The sequence below is a fragment of the Solanum stenotomum genome, chromosome 6 (assembly GCF_019186545.1).
Source record: "Solanum stenotomum isolate F172 chromosome 6, ASM1918654v1, whole genome shotgun sequence".
Taxonomy (NCBI): domain Eukaryota; kingdom Viridiplantae; phylum Streptophyta; class Magnoliopsida; order Solanales; family Solanaceae; genus Solanum; species Solanum stenotomum.
In genome coordinates, this window is record NC_064287.1 from 40,737,174 (window position 1) to 40,749,445 (window position 12,272).

Below are 12,272 nucleotides of genomic sequence, written 5' to 3' on the forward strand. Positions count from 1 at the left end.
ATGGATATGAGACACAGTTGAGACTAGCTCCGGCTAGAGATATATGAGATGGACTAGCTCCGGCTAGCGATTTGGATGCCGATGGGATCTGGTTCCGGCGGTGATACATGGTCCATGTGTGGCCCCATGGGTTCTGATTTGAGTATTCAGCACGGACTGATTATTTCAACAGATGTGTATCGTAGGACAAACATGCATCACGACTACATGACATTATTATTGCATTTTGCATCGCATTTGCCTTATCTTTGTCTGTGATGTGTGGATTGTATCGGTTTACCCTTCTTATGTGGAATTTGATCTACTTGCTCTTATTTGTTGACCTGAGGTTGATGAGGATATACTGTTGGTTCTGGCTGTTGAATATGACCTGTTTAGTATAGGTTGGTTGGTTTACTGCTGGATTGAAGTTTCGGTGGTTCGGTTGGAATTGAAAGGAGTTGTTTCTATCTGCTAGTTTTGCTTAGTTTAGAGTTACTTGCGAGTACATGTGGTTTTCGGTACTCACCCTTGCTTCTACACAATTGTGTAGGTTGATAGCTCTCTCTCAGATTCGGCTTAGTAGTTTCTTTAACAGATTGAGCTTCGGGACATACTCGAGAGGTAGCGGTTCATTCCAGACGTGCCCTTGAGTTATCTTTAATTTCAGTTTTGTTCTATTCGAGAACTATACTCTGAGACTTGTTTATTTTTATTCGAATTCTATATTTAGAGGTTTGTACATGTGACAACCAAATTCTGGGTAGTGTTGAGTCTTAATTAAAGTCTTCCGCTTATTTATTATCTTTTATTCTCGTATTTCTACTTCTCTATCGTTGTGGTTGGGTTAGGCTGACGTGTCCGGTGGAAAATGAACACGTGCCATCACATCCAGATTTGGGGTGTGACGGTAAGCTTAGTTATTTTAGCCGACATAGTAGCAATCTGAACACCGTCAAGTGCCTCGACTTGAAGTGACGATCCAATTCCTTCTAAGCCTGACTGGAGTCGTCTTACATCGTTTCGAGAGTCTAGACCATAGACTCTACCCTTGTGTGTCCCCCTTACCACTTTTTCTTTCCAAATCTGGGTGGAAAGTTCAGGTGTCAATTGGACCAAACTATCTAGATTCTCAGCGTCGTACTGATGAAAGTCATTATGCATATTAAATATAAAAATTGACACCAATATATATATATATATATATATATATATACATATCATAACTATATTCACTATTTTAACTTATTTAAACAACTTAACAATTTTAACTAGTTTAGTTTTGATTTAATACAACAACTAAATCCACCAACTAAACCACATTATTTATTTTAACTTATTTAAACAACTTAACAACTTTTTAACTTGAACTAGTTTAGTTTTGACTTAATTCCAACAACTAAATCCATCGACAAAACAACATTATTTATTTTAACTTACTTAAACAACTTAACAACTTTTTAACTCGAACTAGTTTAGTTTTGACTTAATTCAACAACTAAATTTATCAACAAAATCACATTATTTATGTTAACTTATTTAAACAACTTAACAACTTTAACTAGTTTAGTTTTGACTTAGTACAACAACTAAATCAACCAACTAAACCACATTATTTATTTTAACTTATTTAAACAACATAACAACTTTTTAACTTGAACTAGTTTAGTTTTGACTTAATTCCAACACCTAAACCTATCAACAAAACCACATGATTTAATTTAACTTATTTAAACAACTTAACAACTTTATAACTTTAACTAGTTTAGTATTGACTTAATTCAAACAACTAAATCCACCAATTAACTAAATCACATTATTTATATTAACTTATTTATACAACATAACAACTTTAACTAGTTTAGTTTTGACTTAATACAACAACTAAATCCATCAACATAACCACATTATTTAATTTAACTTATTTAAACAACTTAGCAACTTTATAACTTTAACTAGTTTAGTATTGACTTAATTCAAAAAACTAAATCCACCAATTAACTAAATCACATTATTTATTTTAACTTATTTAAACAACATAACAACTTTAACTAGTTTAGTTTTGACTTAATACAACAACTAAATCCACCAACTAAACAACTTTTTAAATCTAACTGTCAACACTAGATGGACACAAATCGATCTTGCAAGAAAAACAATTTTGTCATCAATAGGATCAACTAGTGTTGGTACTTATGCTTAACAAATATATTATTTTTAAATTTAAAACTAATTTTCAACACTAGATGGACACAAATCGATCTTGCAAGAAAATCAATTTTATCATCAATAGGATCAACTAGTGTTGGTACTTATGCTTAATAAATAATCGATGGACACAAAGAAATTATCACAACATTAAAGCTACGTATCAATACTAGATGGACACAAACACATTATTGAAAACAATTGTACTTGAACTTTAGAAATTTAGAAGCACCAACCTTATCTCCTATAGTCTTGTATCAACTTTTTTTAGATGTTGAGCTTCCCCAATTGCCTAGCACGAAAAGTTCTAAAATTAGTTAAATATAAACTTCAAATCCAAGAATATTAGTTTATATATATATATATATATATATATATATATATATTCAAGTTTTAATAAGTTAAAGTTTTCAATTCAAGTTCATATCTAATTTCGAAAATTAATTAGTTATATATTCAAGCTAATTAGTTCCAAGTTCAAGTTCTAATTTCAAGTTCAAGTCTAAGTTCAACTTCAAATTCTAAGTTCATGTTCTAAGTTCAAGTTCAAGTTCTAATTTCAAGTTCAAGTTCTAAGTTCAAGTTCAAGTTCTAATTTCAAGTTCAAGTTCTAAGTTCAAATTCAAATTCTAAGTTCAAGTTCTAATTTCAAGTTCAAGTTCTAAGTTCAAGTTCAAATTCTAAGTTCAAGTTCAAGTTGTAAATTCAAGTTCAAGTTCTAATTTCAAGTTCAAGTTCTAAGTTCACGTTCAAATTCTAAGTTCAAGTTCAAGTTCTAAATTCAAGTTCAAGTTTTAATCTCAAGTTCAAGTTCTAAATTCAAGTTCAAGTTCTAATTTCAAGTTCTAAGTTCTAAGTTCATGACATTCAAACATTCATCATCTAAATTCATGACATTCAAACATTCATCATCTACTCATAACACTTCAATTACTAATTTCTAACTTCAAATTAACACTTTACTAACTAGTCCTAAAATCAAATCCAAAAAAATCCCATTTCAACTTCAAATTACATATTCTCAAGTTTAAACTAGTCCTAAAATACAAAAATGCTAATTCTTCACTAACTAACAATGCCCAATTTAAAAATGCCCATTTTTTTTAAAAAAATCCCTAAAATAAAAATCTTCAATTATCTATACCTAAATAACAATAAACAAATCAAATTAACAATTGAATAACACAACCCAACAAACAAAAACAATAATATACTAACAAACAATCAATTATAATCACTAGAATTGAAAAAAACTAAAATTTAACCCTAACCTTAACAAGGAGAGGTAGCAGCACTGCAGCGACGACGACATGCGATGGGGAAGGGCAGCATTGAGAGAGGACGACGACCGGCGACGAGGAAGGAGATCGATATAGAGAGAAGGGAGAGAATAAGAGTGAAGAGAGAGAGAGGAAAATAAGAAAATCGCGATCTATCTTTCAGATATTTAATAAAAAGCAACGGACAGCGTCTCTAAGTACGTCGCTTTTTTTAAATATAGTTGACCAACATTTTGACCAAAAACCGACGGACTAAGAGACACTGTCCGTCGCTTTTTAAAAGTAGTTGACCATATATTTTGACCAACAAGCGACGGACATAAAGATGTCGTCCGTCGCTATAATAAAAAAATTATTAATAAAATAAAATAAATTAAAAGAGACGACATCGTCGTTAATTTTTAATTTATATATAATTATTTTTAATAAAAGCGACGGACGGCGTCGCCATATATATTAAATAAATAATTATTAATTATTTATATATTTGGCGCAAATATCCGAGAAAAAAAACGACGGACTAAGAGATGCCGTTCGTCGCTTTTTGTAAAATAATTTAAAAACTAATTTTTTTATTAAAAAGCGACGGACAGTGTTTCAAAAGGCGTCGCTTTTTGGAGCGACGCCGTCCGTCGCTTTTCTGTCTGTCGTTTTTAAGCAGTTTTTTAGTAGTGACACGTGGTTAATAGTATATATCCCAACAATCTTCCACTTAGACTTTTAACCATCACGATTGTTATAATGTACTATATCTAAATTCATGGTTAATAGAATATACCCTAGCAATCTCCCACTAAGATATTTAACCTTGAAAATTATTAGAATACTATTTTTAAACACATGATTAATAGTATATATCTTAACAATCTCCCACTTAGATTGTTAACAATGCATTTCCAACTTTCACATATATTCCTTTTATATTTCTTATCAAAAGGATCTTACCGAGTTGTTTCCTTATGCAACTTCGTCTAGTAATGCTGAGTCGTAACTTATTGTTTTTGTATTAGATCTTCAGAGGTCTATCATGAAAGTCCTTTTAAACATACAAAATCAATCAATCTTTGTTATGATTCTCCCACTAAGACTAAGTATTACTACAATAGTCACACTTTCATGTTCTTGAGTCTTAATATTTTCCTCAAAACCTTTCGGTAATGAAATATTAACTACTTTTCATGTAGTGTTCTTTAATTTGCCCAACATCACTTTCACTACTTGAGGTAGTAGTATTGTTATGTCTAGTAATGTTTCTCCCACTACGTAAATGCAATGGAACATCAATTCTGACTGTCACGACCCAAGTCTACACCCAGGACGTGGCCGACACTTGAAGACCATTGCTGATCCCCAAGCGAACCCTCATCCTGGCTGACTACAAGCGGAAGACTAACTCAAGCATGCAAAAGCTTAAAATTGAATAAAATTCATGAAACTTAAATACAAGCTTTAACTTAAAAGAAAACTTTGAAGAAAAATAAATTATTCAACTCACCATAAAATAGGCAACTTAAGTCTTTAAAACATTTAATAAAATAAATTATATAGACCTCTCAGCTAGACTAACTATCTATGAGGCCTCTCACTAATAAAGATGGAAGTCGGGACAAGACCCACGACATCCTAACAACTGATATAACTGAAAGGTAAATGAAATCCTTCGGAAGCAAGGAAGCTCACCATAGCTAACTCGAACTCTCAGATGTATCAACGAAGCTCCTGGTGATGATCCTGAATACCTGTATCTGCATCATGAGAGGATGCAAGCCAAATGGCTCAGTACGTGGAATGTACGAGCACGCAAGAGGAATTCTAAAGCTTAAACATAAGCTTGAAACTTGATAAAAAGGAAACATACTTACCTTTTCTCAAACTTACTCAACTCAAGGAATACTCAAGGATACTCAAAACTACTCAACTTACTCAACTCAGAGGATAAGATACTCAACTCAGAGATAAGATACTCAACTCAAAGATATGATATTTGAATCTGGGTACTCAACTCAATATGACTGAACTTATTTCAATATAAAGCAATTTAAAACAAGTGCAATATAAAGAAACAAATTGTTTAAAAACATGTTGTCAACTCTATGTGTATGCAAGGATACAACATAACTCTGAAATGTATGTAAAAATACAAATAACTGTGTATATAAAAATACAATAACTTCTGTGGGAGTTTCTCTAACCGACAAGCATCACCTAAGAGCTATAGTGATGATACAACGATCTACCTCACGTTGCCAGCACATCCTATACCTTGCCATGGGCATAGGACCTGAACTACTAAGTGGATCCACTAGTCTATATGAAAAGGATTCATCCAAAAAGTATGACCTTTTTTCTACCCATGATGGCTACATGGTTTATGGCGGCTTGGGGTTTTCTGAACCCTCCCCTATATCGGTGCTCAATACTACTCCCAATATATACTAGCTCTTTATATTTTAAAAGAACATAGTTCTTTCTGTGATTTGAGACTAGTGCTTAAAAACTTAGCTCAAAGGCTATCTTGGATATCAAATGCACGATTCATATGAAGGCATTACTCTGAAACACAACACTTAACTCACTCATGGGCTTCTCTCAAGCCCCTTTGGAGTCTCATGACTTCAAGATTTTGTTAAGAGTAACTCATTTGATAAAAGACTGACTTTGCTTTTCAACTACCTCTAGTATGAGGGGCAGTTGAATGAATATGAGAACGCACGAGTTAGAATACGTCTCTATGACATAGCTCCATTACACGATTAAGAGTATGAAATAAGGGAAACTTTCTTTAAATGTCTGTAGTCCCTCGTTTATAGAAGTGGGACCCTCCAACCATAAACAAGACCCTACTGACACGACTTCATAGACACTCTAAGACACTTGAACTTAGTGCTCTGATACCAAGTTTTTCATTATCCGAGTCTACACCCTGGACGTGGCCGACACTCGAGAACCATTGTTGGTCCCCAAGCGAACCTTCATCCTGACTGACTACAAGCGGAAGACTAACTCAAGCATACAAAGCTTAAAACTGAATAAAAATTCATGAAAAACTTGAATACAAGCTTTAACTCAAAAGAAAACTCTGAATAATATAATATATTCAACTCACCCCAAAATGGGCAACTTAAGTCTTTAAAACATTTAACAAAATAAATGAACAGACTTCTGAAACTCTATTGTCTATCTATGAAGCCTCTAACTGACAAAGATGAAGTCGGGGCAAGACCCACGACCTCTTAACAATTGATATAACTGAAAGTAAAACTGGAACCCTACGGAAGCAAGGAGGCTCACCATAGCTAACTCGAACTTCATGTTGTATCAATGAAGCTCCTGTTGATGACCCTGAATACCTGTATCTGCATCATGAAAGGATGCTGGCCAAATGGCTCAGTATGTGGAATGTACGATCATGTAAGGGAAATTCTAAAACATAAACATAATCTTGGACTTGATAAAAAGGAAACATATTTACCTCTTTTCAAACTTACTCAACTCAAGGAATACTATAGGATACTCAAAACTACTCAAACTTACTCAACTCAGAAGTACTCAACGATAAGATACTCAACTCAGAGATTAGATACTCAATTCAAAGATATGATACTAGACTCTGGGTACTCAACTTTGGACGCTCAACTCTGGATACTCAACTCAATATAAAGCAACAATACACATGCAATATATGGAAAGTTTTTAAAACAGTAGAATCAACTCAGTGTATTGAAGAATACAATAAAAACTCAATTTATATATAATAAAATATAATATAACTACGTGGGATTTTCTCTAACCGACAACTACCACTATGAGCCTAAGTGATGATACAACTTCTTGCTCACGCTGCCAGAACTGTCATATAGAACGCCTTAACAAAGTGGATCCACTTGTGCTAAAAAACACTATGGAATCATCTAAAACTTATGATCCTTTCTACCCATGATGACTACATGGTTTATGGAGACGTGAGTTATCTGAACTCAAACTCATCCCCATATCAGTGCTCAATATTACTCCCAAATTACTCAGCTCATATGTTTAAAAACATAACTTTTTCTTTGATTGGAGATAATTACTCAAAAATCTTTCTCTTAAAAGAGATGTTACTCAAACTGCTCAAAACTCTTTTGGAAATCTCAGTTTTCTCTCATCTTAAATGTGAAAACATTTACTCTTGGTAATACTTAGTTCCCGTACATTATTTTTTTAAAAAAATGAACTTTACTCTTATTCTTTACTCAACTCAAAGCTTAAGTCTTAAAACAAAGTTAAACGTTTGTAAAAGACTTCTTAAAATATGGTTCATGTCGAATTATGCACGTGAACAACTCAATGCAAGGTTTTCAATAACCATAGGTAGAACTCAATACTTGGAACTCAAGAACTTCAATGGTACTACTCATCTCAAAGGTACTCAACTGATGGAGTTCATACGGAAGTTATGGGCATGAACGACTAGACTAAAGGGTCAAAAATATCAATAAGGAACCCATGTATACGACTCCTCTCATTCTCATACTTACTTACTCCAAAACTTAACTCAAATAGATGATGGATCTCAAAGGATTCACAATTGAACTCAAAGACTTTCTTGAACTCTACTCCTAACTCTCTCTTGAATGTGAATTATAAATTCAAGAGTTATGGTTCATGATATGAAAGATCTCATGATGACAAAGTAGACTCATGAATACATTCTCCTCACTCTCATGCTCACTTACTTGAGTCTTGAAACAAGTTACTAGAAGTGGTAGAAAACTCCACAAAAGGACTCAAAGAGACTTTCTTAGAGTGTTCGAAAGAATTCTCAAAAACTCAACTCTTAACTCTACCTTCAATCTGATTTATGAATTCAAGGTTGTGATTTTTGATAGGAAAGATCTCAGGATGTTTAGGAGTGCTTTTAGATAGTTAAACATGAGAATCAATCAAGAAATCACTTTCTGGAAGCATGCAAGTCTGCGATGCGGAGATAAATTTTAATATTTGGTCGCGAAATAACTTTTGAGGTAGAACGGTCCGTGACCGCTCCGCTCCGCTCAAAAATTTTTTGTGAAATGGGGAGGCATGTCCGTGACGCGGACTGGGTTGTCACATTCACCCGACTTTTTCCTTCTTCATTTTCTAACCCCAATTCGCCTAAATTTGATGCTTTTTCGCAATCCCTCTTTAGATTTAGATACCCAGCAAAAGGATACAAGAACATATTCATATACCACTCTAAAATCGACATGATTTCACCATGAACTCACCAATCTCATCTAATCTCAAGAACTAAAGCCAATTTCGAGAACATAATTCAATAACATCATACTTTCAACTTTCTAGAATGAATTTAATGCTGAAATTAATATGATTGGCGTGTGGGTGAACAACCCAACACTATGGAAGCTTACATACCTGAAAGAACCATCTTCTTGAAGAACTTGAAGGAAAATCCTTGAAGAAGAACCCTAGCCTTAGCGTTTCTTGAATTCCTTGAGCGTTAGAATTTTTGGAGTGGATGAGAGGGTTTGATTTAGGAAAATTGGATTTTCTACACGTTTAGGGAAATTTAGTTGACCTCCTAAGGGTTTTTAGGACTAAAATACCCTTTAAGAAATAAATAAAACGAGGTGGGAGTTGGAATAATTTTTCACCAGGCAGTGAGGTCCGTATTGGCTCCGTAACGCGGAGCCATTGCGGAGCTGCTGCCAAGTTTGAGTATCGTTAGTAAATCATTCGTAACATTTTACTCAGAGCTTGAAATTTAGCAAACTCGGTGACATTGAAAAAATAATTCAAAGACCTTTCATTGAATACCTTGTAGCCCACCTAACGAATTATGTACTAAGAGTTATGGTTATTTGAAGTTGACCCAAAACTTAAAGGAACTTAGGAATGACTTGAATGAACTCACTTTAGTTCTTCTTGAAAGTCAAGGTGGTACATCTAGTGATCTTAACTAGGGCTGGGTATAAATACCGAAAAACCGAAATACCGAACTGAACCAAATTTTTTTATATTTCGGTTTCGGTATTTCGGTTTTCGGTATATCTTTTCGTATTTTTGGTATTTCAGTTCGGTTTTCGGTATGTACTTTTGTATATTTGGATATTTCGGTTAAACCGAAATATATTAGATTATAATATATATTAATATTATATTAATTATTAGTATTAAATATTATAAAGAAAATACAAAATTAGGTTAGGTTTTTACCTTTTCATTTTTCAACTTTTCAATGTTTCAAAATTAGCAATTTCTCATTTCAGTGACCAACGACCAGCGGCAGCGATTTCTTATTTCAGTGACCAGCGGCAGCGAGCCGACCGGCGACCAGCCTCCGGGTATTTGATTTTTTTTAACAAAAAACTAAATAACAAAAACCGAACCGAACTGAATTATTTCGGTTCGGTGTTCGGTACACCTATTGCAAGAATCAAAAACCGAAAAAATCGAAAAAAAAAATTGAAACTGAACCGAATTATCAAATGCCCAGCCCTAATTTGAACACTCAAGAAAAATTTAAATTCCTTGGTAAAAACTTACTCACTACGAAGGATGGTTCGAGTCTTAGATCAAAAAAATTCGGAGTGTTACAATATCTCCCTTTTGAGATCATTCGTCCCCGAATTACGGCTGGACTATGTATGGAATGAGGTTACTCTTACTAAGGTCTGAGTCTAATGGTCTGCTCTTACTATGTTCAAACTTAACCCAAATCTTTAAATTCGGATTCTAAACCAAGTGAAGATAAATGGTCTAGATATTACATATGTTACCAGATATAATGGAGGAAGAACAATGTAGAAGTAATGGTCATAGTTGACCACTACATACTTTCTGCCAAAAAAACACACAACAGACAACAAATATGCCCTACATTCTCAGCAACGTTTATCAGTATTGAAGAATGACAATTAATCCAAATTCAACTGCCAAAAGAAGTAATGCAATATGCTTAGTAATTAGGCCATTATGCTTAACTTCTGACATGTGTGCAACTAAGGAATTGGAAAAGCGCATCAACATAATTTTAATAAGAATATTAAAAATCTTCTAAATCAACACTTATTCTACCTTCTACCCTACATATTGTACATAGATTTCCTCATAAGTTATGTTGTTATTAATTATGTAAGACTACAAAAAACGCAATCAAACACTGTATATAATTAATACATGAATAACTTTTAAACAACATTTAAAATCCTATCAACCAAACATGTTATAAGTTATGTTAACTTTTCTACCTAATACAAAATTTCTACCAAATATAGTAGAACTAATGTAGCTTTTTATACATGAATAAAATGTACCTTATACAGTAGCCCAATGGCTTATAATTGAGATACCATCTGGATGTTTATAAGTTATACCTATCTTTATACTATTACTCCGTTCCATTTTCCACTTTATTTTTATGTTAATTATCTACTTTATGAAAAATAAATAATACAATTTGCTAACATCATATGAAATATAGGAAATAAAAATAAAAAGTGAAGTTAATAAATACTATGGCTGACTTACTTGTCAAAACACAGAAGATAAATAAAGGACAAGGTCATACAAACCCAATTAATATTGAATGATATCTACCACTAACATATTTTAACACATGATCAATTTTATGTAGCAATTTTAAGAGGAATATCAAAACTGATGACAAAAGTTTTGATTATGCAATAACAACTGGTTAGATTACAATAAAAATATACAATAAATATCATCTATAAGATAATATTAGTGAGATACGACTAATTACATGATTGAACCTAATCAAATTGAAGTAAAAATATAAATTATTGCATTTAACTAATAAAATTTTTCATTGATCATCTTCATAGGTTCGCGTGAATAAGAGATATGATGATCCACATTGAGCATTCACAAAAAAATCTGCAATATTAATTTGTTCAAAGGTAATTATTCAAATCTTCGCTTAAATAAGCAATACTATTTACTATAACATATACATTTTCTAAATTGGTAATCATATATTGAAAAACTAGTATATATATATATATACCATTTTGCCCCTATACTAAATTAAAATCTAATTAACTATTTAATAAATAGTAAAAATTAATTAAAGTCCTATTATATCAACATAAATGTAGAATTAATTAAAATCCATATTGTGCATTTCAATTCTTTAGTTTTGATTTTTTTTATAAAAAATTAATCTGATTTTCAATTGATTATCTTCCACAACAGTGGGATATTTTTATAGTGTTTTCACATTCTGAATTAAATTCTGTGTAATTATCCAATTACTATATAAGATCATTATAAGATTTTTATTCCTTATGTCAAAAAATATTCACTCCTAAAAATTGATTGTTTTTCCACTTCGAGCAGTACTTCATTCTGCATTATCCTAGGTTAATCTCCCCCCTCCCCTCAACTTTTTCTCTTATAACATTGTATATTGATAAAATAGTGTATCTTTGTTTACTAATGATCGGTTCATATTTTATTTATATTTTGATATTTGATTTTGATGAGTTAATGTATATATTTTAACATTCTTTCATAAGTTCTGATATTATGGACTTCATAGTTTCTAAAATCCTCTACCATTTGTTTGGTCATAATATTCTTTATGCAACTTCTATGTATTTGTATTTTCTGTTGATAATGATTATAAAACTTTGTGTACTAAAATGTAAGTTTGCGTTTCAATAAATACTAATCCATTAAATAAATATTTTTTATAAAATAGCCCAAAAGAAAAGGTTTAATAGAGGCAATAAAGCGTGAAATGAATTCATTCAGATGCCCACAAATGTATTCAAGGTTAATATTGCGCGATATTTTTTT